This window comes from Dermacentor andersoni, chromosome 9 (assembly GCF_023375885.2).
Source record: "Dermacentor andersoni chromosome 9, qqDerAnde1_hic_scaffold, whole genome shotgun sequence".
Classification (NCBI taxonomy): domain Eukaryota; kingdom Metazoa; phylum Arthropoda; class Arachnida; order Ixodida; family Ixodidae; genus Dermacentor; species Dermacentor andersoni.
In genome coordinates, this window is record NC_092822.1 from 127,314,735 (window position 1) to 127,327,559 (window position 12,825).

At 51.9% G+C, this 12,825-nt stretch overlaps 1 protein-coding gene across 11 annotated transcripts in view; it reads right to left on the minus strand.

Annotated features, from left to right (window-relative positions):
• The window catches only part of LOC129384481 (uncharacterized), a 564,425-nt gene that overhangs the window by 138,591 nt on the left and 413,009 nt on the right, over positions 1–12,825 (minus strand). For all 11 annotated transcript variants that reach the window (XR_011890220.1, XR_011890217.1, XR_011890222.1 and 8 more), the window contains one exon: positions 1,254–1,336. The gene's annotated coding sequence lies outside the window, so the exon portion shown is untranslated. The remainder of the gene's footprint in view (positions 1–1,253; positions 1,337–12,825) is intronic.

The following is a 12,825-nucleotide window of genomic DNA, read 5'->3' on the forward strand; positions in this document are numbered from 1 at the left end:
GCCAACCGATTCGAACTAGCACCCAGAAATTTCCTCATTTTATCGCACCACCTAGTCTTCAGCAGTCCTCTACTGCGCTGCCATTCTCTTGGAACCCATTCTGTGACCCTAATGGTCCAACTGTTATCTAATCTGCGCTTTACATGACCTGCACCTCGCCATTTTTTCTCTTAATGTCTATTACAATATTGTCTATACCCGTTTGCTCTATGATCCAAACCTACTCTTTTTCTGTCTCTTAAAGTTATGCCTAGGATTCTTCGTTCCATCGCTCGTTGCGCGGTCCTTAACTTGTTCTCAAGCTTCTTCGTCAGTCTCCAAGTCTCTGCCCTATATGTCAGCACTGGTAAAATTCACTGATTGTACACATTCCTTTTCAATGATAATGGTTAGCTTCCAGTCAGGAGCTCAAGGTGTCTGCCGTGTGCGACCCAATTGATTTTTATTCTTCTGTGAATTTCTTTCTTATGATCAGGGTTGCAGGTTATTAGTTTGCCTAAGTAAACGTTCTTCTTTACAGACTCCAGATGCTGACTTGCGATCTTGCACTCTTCTAACCTTGCCCGGTTATTTATCATAATATTTGTTCTTCTCGATAATAATCCTCGACCCCACTCTTACACTCTCCCTGTTAAGGCACTCAATCATTTCTTTTAACTCGCCCGCAGTGTTGCTGAATAGAACAATGTTATCGGCAAACCGAAGGTTGCTGAGGTATTCGCCGTCGATCGTTACTCCTAAACCTTCCGAGTTTGATAGCTTGAATACTTATTTCAAGCACGCAGTGAATAGCATTGGAGAGATTGTGTCTCCTTGTCTGCCACTTTCCTTATACGTATCGTTCAACGTTTCTTGTGTAGAGATGAGGTGGCTGTGGAATCTCGGTATATATTTTCCGGGGTATTTACGTAACCGGTCTGTACTCCTTGATTACGCATTGCCTCTATGTCTGCTGGTAGCGCGAGACTATGGCACGCCATAGGCTGGAGCAAACGCGTGTACTTCTCTAGGTCAGGGCCCTGGTGAACAGAAGTCTCGCTGTCGAAATGATAACTTCAGGTTAAAGCTTCACTTGTATTGCCACTCCTACTGCCTCCGGAAAAAAATATGCGAATTAGGAAGGCCACGAGCACTTTCTCGAGAAACACCTTACGTTGATGCCTATAGGTAAAAATAAGCATGAAACCTTCACTGTGACCGTTCAGTATTTATTAGGCTTCTCATTAGCTTAATACATGCTAGAAGCTACTCACGGATTACTATCTCTCGACGATATATCCAGGTAGAGCTTCATTCCAGGTGCCAGAACGCCAGGCATTGGGAAATGAAGGCCACTCTGTAAAAGAGAAGAACATTTATTGAGTGTAGTATTTTCGAAGTAAATTTATTTCTTATACATTTTTCTTCTTCATGGTTCATTATCAATGATTTAGCTGACGAGTGCTCCCTCAGCGCCTCCATAGCTATCGGCTGTTTCTTACAAGTGACGAGGAATGTCCGATTTCTTAATATATCGAAAATACGTTGCTGTCAGCCTTTGCTAGCGATAAGACTAGTCCTTGCCTGAAGACTGCCGATGCAAGGGCCATATTCTCTTTGTTTTGCGTTGGCTTTGTGAGAGCCCTTCATGGACATGTATGTATGTATGTATGTATGTATGTATGTATGTATGTATGTATGTATGTATGTATGTATGTATGTATGTATGTATGTATGTATGTATGTACGTATGTATGTATGTATGTATGTATGTATGTATTGTAGGAGTTGTAGGTCGTAGGGAGGACCTGGCTCTTCGTCGGGATAGGAGTACCGGATTTAGTTGCATATCTACATTAGGATGTTGCAGTACATCAGTCTAGCATGACAGCGAGAGAAAAGCACACTGCTTACGAGCACACTAGCAGCCGACAAACTGCTCCTTGTATACACTCTGTCCTCTCTAGGCCCCTAGGTCAGGGAAAAACGGCAGTTCACCGCCGATTCGTAGCGTCCAACGTCATCGTAGTCGACCCGCCTTTTTCGAGGTGGGTTACACACAATTCCGCACAGCTTTCACTGACCACGCCGTGGAGAGTGGGTTCTCGTGGTCACGGTGCTTGACCCGAGCAGGTGCTTCTTAATTCCCGAGCTGACCTCATACAGCGGCCGCCTCTGCTGTCCATTGTCTCGCGTCTTCAAAGGCTCATGAGAAGGCGCCGCAAAGCATCTTGTTGTAGCGGCGGGTGCCGCCCAAGTACACGAACTGCTAGCAACCAAACAATACCCCGTTTATTGCCACATACAGTCATATATATACACATAGCGACACTGGTGCCTCTGGCGGCAGGTGATCCCCAAACCGGAACCGAAACCTCATATACCACTGCAAAACGTGTCTTTCTGTACTTAGTGTCCATAGCGGTCTGGAGGTCGTCTATTCCTTCATGGCTGTACCCTACGCTGAGGTTCCGATGCTTCTGAGAAACCACTGGCGGCAGGCGAAGTCTCTTCCGGCTCACAGCCGGTCACTGGTGGCATAGGCGGCTGCTTCGCAGCAGCCACAGCTGAAGTTCCGGTTGGCGCTTCTGAAACGGGTCTCTCCAAGGTAGGCGGTGAGCTGCTTTCCCTAGCGGTGTCATTTGTGTCACTCCTTTCCCCCCACCCACAGATAGATGCAGAAGCTCGTGGCATCCTTGACAACTTTGAAGCGTTCCACGTTTTTCCATCATCAAGTTGGAAAGACGATTGCCCCTGCTTTCTTATCACTTTTCTTGGGCGGCTAAAAGCCAGGTCACCTGTAAAAGCAGTTGTTTGTCTGCGTACTCGTACAAGGTCACCAACATTCACTTTGGTTTCCCTTGCGGCCCTGCGAGCGTCTCTGTATAGTTTACTGGATTGCTGCTTTTGTTTCACCCGTTCGCGTAGGCGGTGGAGCTCTGAAGTAGGGTCGGTTGCAAATAGTGCTGACGGATACCCAACGACATCGAGCCGAGTCCTTGGTAGACATCCATGCAGGAGAAGTGCTGGAGCAACTGCAGTTGTGGCATGCGACGTACAACGGTGAATGCGCAAGTATTCTGTTACCGTTTGGCGTAAGGGACGCTGCTCGAGTGTAGCCACTTGAACAAAGCTTTTAAAAACTCTGTTGAATCGTTCTACCTGTCCGTTTGCTTGCGGGTAGTATACGGACGAATGCCGCAAGCGGATGCCGCGATCCTGCAGAAAAGCTTGGAACTCTCGAGATGCAAACTGTGGCCCGTTATCGCAAACAATTTCCTCTGGGTAACGTTCACGTGCGAACACTGACACCAAGAATCCTGTTACTGTGCGTGTTGTGGCTTGGTTGCGAAAGTATACTTCGGGCCACTTAGAAAAGTAGTCGACCAGCGTGATCGCATATCGACAATCGTGTGGTGCTCTCTCATATGGGCCAACAATGTCCATGCCAAGCTTTAGCCACGGTTCCTTTGGTAAGGGGACCGGGTTCAATGGTGCAGCCATAACCTTCGTGCTCTTGTCCGCTACCTGGCATATACTACACGTTTGAATAGCTAGCTCGACTTGCCTGTCCATGGCTGGCCACTAAAAGTTTTCTCGCAGACGTGCAATTCCAGGGTGAGCCTCATGAGCAGCGGTAATTATCCGCGCTGTAAGTGATGCGGGAACCACAAGGCGTTCGCCACGCAAAATCAAATTGTCCACTACTGACAGTTCATCGCGAAGTTTGAGGAAAGGTTGAAGCTCACCCGGCAGAGATTTTTGCGCAGGCCAGGACGATTCAATGTAGGCCTTGGTTGCAGATTGCAGTGTGCTGTCTTCCGACTGGGCCTGTTGAAACTCTTCCCTGGTAATGCAAGAAGATATAAGGGCAACTGATACAGTTTCATCTGGAAAAGTCTCTTCTTCCTGAGGAGGTGACGCAGGGAGACGAGAGAGCGCATCTGCTACTCGATTTTGCGAACCCTTCCGGTACTTTACTGTATAGTTGTACTGCAGTAGGCGCTCCGCCCACCATGCTATCCGCAAAGGACGCCTTCCTGGCCCTTGAGTAGACAGCAATGCGACCAAGGCTTGATGGTCAGTAAGCGACGTGAAATGGCGTCTCCACAAGTAAACATGCCACTTCTCGCACGCCAAAACACACGCAAGCGCTTCGCGTTCTCCTACTGAATATCTCGTCTCTGCAGATGAAAGCGCTCGAGATGCGAAGGCGACAGTGTGTAGTTTCTCTCCCTCCACCTGTTGGAGAACCGCTCCAAGCCCACAGTCTCAAGCGTCAATGGAAACAACAACTGGAAGAGATGCATCGAACATCCGCAGGATTATGTTGGACGCAAGTGCCTCTTTGATCTTTCGAAAACTGGAGTCTACCTCGCCAGACCAAACAAATGGTTGCCCCTTTCAAAGCAGAACGCGCATCGGTTCAACCATATTGACACGTGTACTTATATTTATCGGGCGACCACGTTTCGCCGCCTAACAAATCTTATCGCACCGCGCGGGACGCGCTTGCATGTATCCGAGGTTTCTGGAAAGTTATCGATGCTTCTATCCGCAGTCTGTTGTCGCCGCACCTTGTGTTATCTGATTTATTCGCCTGACGCGAATGGTGTAGAACTTTGTGGAAGGCACGCGGGTCCCAACGATTAGTCTGGAACATTCGACGATTCTGTATAAAAGCCGACGCGCTTGACCCGCTGATCAGATTTCCGACGATCGCCGACTGTGTTCGCCGCTTTCGTTGTGCTATAAGTGTAGCCTGTATTGTGGGCACAGGTTCGCCCAATAAAAGCTAGTTTTGCCTTTCACAGTATTGCTACTGTGTTCTTAACGTCACCACCACGTGACATCTGGTGGAGGTGCTTTTGGTCCATGTACCGGACGCCCCCGACAAGCCGTGATCCAAGCCCGGACCGTAAAGAGAGCACCAACGTAGTCACGGACCATCGAGTAAGCCGTCGTCTACAACAGCTGCCCCCGGAACACGGACTTCTACCTGAGAAGACCAAGAAGATCGTGGCCAAGACAACCCCAATGGCTGCCCCAGCGACCCCGGTTGTCCTGCAACAACCTCGGGACCCACCGACCTTCCATGGAGCAGCAACTGAAGACCCGGAATCCTGGTTGGAGACGTACGAGCGAATCGCGACTTTCAACAACTGGGACTCCGACGACAAGTTGCGGCATGTATACTTCGCCCTAGAAGACGCCGCCAGAACGTGGTTCGAGAACAGGGAGTCGACATTGACAACATGGGACCTGTTCCGTACCGGCTTCCTGCGCACCTTTACAAGCGTCGTGCGCAAGGAAAGGGCCGAAGCTATGCTGGACGCCCGAGTGCAGCTACCTAACGAGAACGTCGCCATATTCACGGAAGAAATGAACCGCCTGTTCCGCCACGCCGACCCGGATATGCCCGAAGAGAAGAAAGTCCGCCTTCTCATGCGTGGCGTGAAGGAAGAACTTTTCGGCGCAATGATACGAAGTCCACCGAAGACCGTAGAAGAGTTTCTTCACGAGGCGACCAGCATCGAGAAGACACTCGAAATGCGGAACCGGCAATTCAACCGCCGCACGAACTCTACCAACTACACAGGAATTCAGTCACTGGCCACCGACGACCTGCGCGAGACTATCCGAGCGGTCGTGCGGGAGGAACTACAAAAGCTGTTCCCGTCACCGCAGCCTCAAGTGGCTTCGATTGCCGACGCCGTACGTGAGGAGCTCCAACAACAACTCGGAGTAGCCCCTGAATCGCCGCAGCCTCAGCCGCAAGCGATGACATACGCCGCTGTAGCCCGCCGTCACGTTCCCCCTCCGCGCCCACGGCAGGGCCCAGTGACGACACAGTTCCGTCGTCCACCACCAACCCCGCCGCCAGCACGCCAACCCGTCACCCCACGCGGCATTCCAAGGAAGACTGACGTTTGGCGCGCCCCTGACCATCGCCCGCTTTGCTATCACTGCGGAGAAGCCGGGCACATCTACCGCCGATGCCCATACCGGGAGATGGGACTCCGAGGGTTCGCCGTGAACGCGCCGCGACCACAGATTGGCGAACGACCTCGCGATATCGCCGACTACCTCGCCGCCACTAAGTGGAGCCCTCGACGACCGTCCCGTTCGCCGTCACCAGGCCGTTACCTGTCGCCGCAGCGCCGACCATACACTGGCCCAGCCCGGGGCCGGTCTGCGAGCCCATATCCGGAAAACTAAAAGCAGCAACCGATGGAGGTGCGGTTGCTGTTCGTCGAACTGACGAAGATCCTCCGCCGCCGACGAAGACGACGAAGCAACCATCTCGACGACCTAATGACGACACGCCGCCGCCCCGACGAAGTCAGGAAGCCACGACTACACCGACGAAAGACGACTTGACGACGCGACGTTCAAGCTTCAGTTCAACACGACGCAGCCGTGATCCGACGCCAAGACCCAACTGCAACGCCAGACAAAGAACCACCGACCTCGACGTGCTTCTCGACGGCCACGCTGTTACCGCCTTAGTGGACACAGGCGCCGATTACTCCGTAATGAGTGGACACATCGCCGCCCAGTTGAAGAAGGTTAAGACCGCATGGGAAGGCCCTCAAATTCGGACCGCTGGAGGACACCTCATCACGCCGACTGGAATATGCACGGCAAGAATAACCATTCATAACCGGACTTACCCTGCCACCTTCGTTATCCTCCAACAGTGTTCACGAGACGTCATTCTCGGTATGGACTTCCTGAACCAACACGGCGCAATCATCGACCTGCAGTCGAAGTCTATAACGCTGTCGGAAGATAAAGCGACACCGCCGGAGAGCCCTCGTAGTCGCCACGCCTTGAGTGTGCTCGAAGATCAAGTGAGCATCCCGCCTCGCTCCAGCATTGTTATTTCGGTCGGCACAGAAACACCCGCTGACGTAGAAGGCGTCATCGAAGGCGACCAACGTCTACTGCTAGACCGTGAAATTTGCGTCGCAAGAGGGATCGCTCGACTGCATGGAGGGAAAACTGAAGTGTTGCTGACAAACTTCAGCCAGGAGTTCAAGCACATCAACAAGGGCACGACGATCGCGTACATCGAGGAAATTCTGGAAACCAGTAATGCGTTTGTACTCTCGGATTCCGCCGCATCAACCCCGACGACGATGGTTCCTGAACCAGACTACGACATTAATCCAAGTCTCCCCGTGATTAAGCAGCAACAGCTCAGAAGTCTGCTCCGACGATACAAAGCCTGCTTTTCGACATCATCGAGGATTCGACAAACACCAGTCGCCAAGCATCGCATAATCACTGAAGAGTGCACTCGACCACTCCGCCAGAGCCCTTACCGAGTTTCGCCGCGAGAACGTGAAGCTATAAGAGAACAAGTCGACGAAATGCTGCGCGACGACATCATCCAGCCGTCGAAAAGCCCGTGGGCATCCCCTGTTGTCCTGGTGAAGAAAAAGGACGGAACCCTACGTTTCTGCGTCGATTATCGTCGTCTGAACAAGATCACGAAGAAGGACGTATACCCCCTCCCACGGATAGACGACGCATTGGATCGGCTGTGCAACGCTAAATACTTCTCGTCGATGGACCTCAAGTCTGGCTATTGGCAAATAGAAGTCGACGAAAGAGATCGCGAAAAGACCGCCTTCATCACCCCGGACGGCCTCTACGAGTTCAAGGTTATGCCTTTCGGACTGTGCTCGGCGCCCGCAACGTTCCAACGGGTGATGGACACGGTTTTAGCAGGTTTGAAGTGGCAGACCTGTCTCGTTTACTTGGATGACGTCGTTGTCTTCGCCGGCAATTTCGACGATCACCTTAGGCGGCTTGCAACAGTACTAGAGGCCATCATGTCATCAGGACTTACTCTGAAGCCGGAAAAGTGCCACTTCGCTTACCAGGAGCTTCTATTTTTAGGCCACGTCATCAGCAAATCTGGAGTCCGCCCCGACCCGCAGAAGACAGCTGCCATCGCAAAGTTCCCGCAGCCCATCGACAAGAAGGCAGTGCGTAGATTCCTTGGCATGTGTGCCTACTACAGGCGCTTTGTCAAGGACTTTTCACGCATCGCGGAGCCGCTAACCCATCTAACCAAATGTGATGTCGAGTTCAAGTGGGAAACGCCGCAGGCCGACGCATTTCAAGAACTCAAACGACGCATGCAGTCGCCGCCCGTACTTGCGCACTTCGACGAGCACGCCGATACCGAAATTCACACTGACGCCAGTAGCCTAGGCCTCGGTGCCGTCCTAGTCCAGAGAAAAGATGGACATGAACACGTGATAGCTTACGCTAGCCGGTCGTTGTCAAAAGCGGAAGGCAATTATTCAACAACCGAAAAGGAATGCCTCGCCATCGTTTGGGCTACAGCGAAATTTCGCCCTTACCTATATGGCAGGCCATTCAAAGTGGTCAGCGACCATCACGCGTTGTGTTGGCTAGCTAACTTAAAGGACCCTTCAGGACGGCTGGCACGGTGGAGCCTCAGACTACAAGAATATGACATCACTGTAACATACAAGTCCGGACGAAAACACTCAGATGCCGATTGCCTATCACGCGCCCCCATTGACCCGCCGCCGCAAGATGACGAGGAAGACGCCTTCCTTGGCATAATAAGCGCCGAAGATTTCGCCGAAAAACAACGAGGGGACCCGGAGCTAAAAGCCCTAGTCGAGTATTTGGAAGGGCATACCGACGTTGTCCCTAGGGCATTTAAGCGTGGATTATCTTCGTTCACGCTTCAAAGCCACCTACTCGTGAAGAAGAACTTCTCACCAGTCCGCGCCAACTACCTTCTTGTTGTTCCGTCGGCGCTGCGTCCAGAAGTACTGCACGCCCTACATGACGATCCGACCGCTGGGCACCTCGGTTTCTCCCGAACGCTATCGAGGATACAAGAAAAGTATTACTGGCCGCACCTAACCGCCGATGTCGCCCGTTACGTCAAGACATGCCGAGATTGTCAGCGACGCAAGACACCACCGACAAGGCCAGCGGGATTACTACAGCCGATCAAGCCTCCTCACCGACCTTTTCAGCAGATCGGGATGGACTTGTTGGGACCGTTTCCGATATCAACTTCCGGAAATAAGTGGATCGTCGTAGCGACGGACTATCTCACCCGCTTCGCTGAAACTAAAGCTCTACCGAAAGGCAGCGCAGCCGAAGTGGCGAAATTTTTCGTCGAGAACATCCTGCTGCGACATGGTGCTCCAGAAGTCCTCATCACCGACAGAGGAACGGCTTTTACAGCAGAGCTCACGCAAGCCATTCTGCAATACAGCCAGACAAGTCACAGGAGGACAACTGCCTACCATCCGCAGACGAATGGTCTAACGGAGCGCCTGAACAAGACCCTCGCCGACATGCTAGCAATGTACGTTGACGTCGAGCACAAGACGTGGGATGCGGTCCTGCCGTACGTAACATTCGCTTATAACACGGCGGTACAAGAAACAACACAGATCACGCCATTTAAGCTGGTTTACGGCAGGAACCCGACGACGACGCTCGACGCCATGCTGCCGCACGTCACTGACGAGGAAAATCTTGACGTCGCTTCCTATCTCCAGCGCGCCGAAGAAGCTCGACAGCTCGCCCGCTTACGTATCAAGAACCAGCAGAGGACCGACAGCCGACACTACAACCTCCGACGACGCTTTGTCGAGTACCAGCCCGGTGACCGTGTTTGGGTTTGGACCCCTATACGCCGACGAGGGCTGAGCGAGAAGCTCTTGCGTCGCTATTTCGGACCGTACAAGATCATCCGACGTATTGGCGCACTGGACTATGAGGTCGTGCCAGACGGCATTTCGCTGTCACAGCGGCGCCGCTCACGACCTGAAATTGTCCACGTTGTGCGACTCAAGCCGTATCACCAGCGTTGACGAAGTTTGGGACTTCGCATAACTGACCTTTGGACTTGATTTCTTTTCGTTGTTTTGTTACTTATGTTTAATAAGTGTCCTTTTGTGTTTCGCTCTCTTATATTTGTAGCATCGGGACGATGCTATTTAAGAGGGGGGTATTGACACGTGTACTTATATTTATCGGGCGACCACGTTTCGCCGCCTAACAAATCTTATCGCACCGCGCGGGACGCGCTTGCATGTATCCGAGGTTTCTGGAAAGTTATCGATGCTTCTATCCGCAGTCTGTTGTCGCCGCACCTTGTGTTATCTGATTTATTCGCCTGACGCGAATGGTGTAGAACTTTGTGGAAGGCACGCGGGTCCCAACGATTAGTCTGGAACATTCGACGATTCTGTATAAAAGCCGACGCGCTTGACCCGCTGATCAGATTTCCGACGATCGCCGACTGTGTTCGCCGCTTTCGTTGTGCTATAAGTGTAGCCTGTATTGTGGGCACAGGTTCGCCCAATAAAAGCTAGTTTTGCCTTTCACAGTATTGCTACTGTGTTCTTAACGTCACCACCACGTGACAATATCGGCAAAATTGGGAACGAACCTAGAGTAGTATTCGACCAGTCCCAGGAACGATCGAAGGGTGGCTGTATTGGTGGGTGCCGGTGTATCCTTGATGGAAGCAACCTTTTCCTCCAGCGGAACAATACCACTTTCTGTGATCTTGTGACCCAAAAATGAAAGTTCCTGCGTATCGAAGGTACATTTGCTGTTCAGTTTGAGTCCTGCGTCTTTAATGCGTTGAAGCACTGCTGCAAGGTTATCTATGTGCTCCTGCCGGCCCCGCCCGAAGACTATTATGTCATCTATGTAAAAGAGCACGCCCTTACATCCTTGCAGGACTTTCGACATCATACTCTGAAATGCAGAAGGCGCGGAAGCCAGTCCGAAGCACACTCGTTTAAAACGAAAGAGGCCTTCGTGAGTTACAAATGCGGTCAAATCGCGACTCGCAGGGTGAAGCACGACCTGGTGGTAAGCTGATGCGAGGTCTAGCTTAGAAAAATTTGTAGCCCCCACTAAACTATGCAATACCTCTTCTGTATGAGGAAGGGGACAGCTGTCTATTACGACAGCTTTGTTTGCTTGTCGAAGGTCTACACTGAGGCGAATACCTCCCTCTTTCTTCTTAACGACCACAATGGGTGACACCCATTCAGATGCCTCCACCCTCTCTATCACGTCCAGGTTTTCCAACCGATGGAGCTCTTCCGAGACCAATGGTCGTAGCGAGAGCGGAAGGCGCCGAAGTTTGAATTGCACTGGCTGCACCGTGGATCGCGTTTTGACGTGATGCACAAAACCTTTCGAGAGGCCAAGGCCTGGATAGAAAAGAGATCCAAACTCGCCAACTAATTCCTTTGGGAGGTTAATATCCTGCACGGCTTTCGTCGGGTCAGGGCGCTGTTCCCTTCGAGAATTAGAAGTTAACGTCGTTTCAAGGCATTGCAGAGATGGCCCATCAATCTGTAGACTGAGGGCCTTGATGGCATCGATACCCAAAAGTGAGGTGCCTTGTTCTACGACGTAGAAAAGAAGGCTTGTTGTGCTAGCTTTGCACGTAACGTCAGCGAAGAAACAGCCACGAACCGGAATTGGCTGTTTTGAATAGTCCAGTAACCGAACAGTCGGGGCAAAAGTACTTGGCCTTCCAAATACTGCTTAAAAAGATCGTGTGCAACAATGGAAACTGACGACCCAGAATCTACAAGGAAAGTTATGCCCGCACGGCCAATCGAAACTGTGACGTGAACAGCGGAGCGAGCGGCCGTCATCACAGCCAGAATGCTCAAAACTTCCTCGCTCGGAGAGTCTTGGCTGTCTACCTCACGCACCGTAGCGGAGCCTCGTTTCTGGCAAACAGAGCGGAAGTGACCCATGACACCGCAATGGTGACAACGCTTGCTTTTGGCTGGACAGCGAACTGATGCTGCATTGTGCTGGGATGAACCGCAGCGGTAACAATGAGACTGGCGGTTGTGCGACCGCTTCGAGCTCTCGTCGGATTCTGGTGTACGCGTAGGCGTATTTACACAAGTATTTATGCGTCCAACATCTACAGAAGGAAATTCTTGCACATCATTGTACGCCTGCTCAAACTGCCTTGCCAGTAGTACTGCTCTAGCGAACGAGAGAGACGATCCTTCAAGCAGAAGACGCGCGCGCAAGCTCCGAGACGAAATACCAGCAACGAACTGGTCACGCAGCGAATCTTCTTCGACAGGAAAAGAGGATGTAGCAGAAAGCTCCCGCAATGCAGTGATGTACTCATTCACTGATTCACCAGCTTGCCGAACTCGCCTACGGAAACGATGCCGTTCGGCAACAACATTGCTTGTTGCCGAAAAATGAGCGTGCAGAGCGGCGACTGCGATATCGTACGACGACACTTCGGGCCTTGTGTCGCCTGTGCCCTTGCTATCTTCCGACGTTTTCTCAGTAGCAGTTTGCTCAGCGAGCTTGACGTTGTCCAACGATGGAAGTGGTAATGTATAAAATATGCGCTGACCTTCTACGCCGAGGCTGTGAAGAAGTAGTGCTTTGCGACGATCCGGCGTGCAGTCAGAGGCTCCCAAGCAAGCAGGTAGTTCTCGAAGATGCGGAACCATTGCGGCCAGGCAACAGCAGGTCGACCAGGCACAGGCAGGAACGGGGGCGGCGGCGCGAGTCCAGAAATGCTCATGGCGCCGGAAAGCAAGCGGCTAAAGTCACGCCCCCCGAAATGATCCCATCCTCGTCGCCAATGTTGTAGCGGCGGGTGCCGCCCAAGTACACGAACTGCTATCAACCAAACAATCGCCCGTTTATTGCCACATACAGTCATATATATACACATAGCGACACTGGTGCCTCTGGCGGCAGGTGATCCCCAAACCGGAACCGAAAGCACATATACAACACATCTGCTTCCAGGAACTCCCCCTGCTT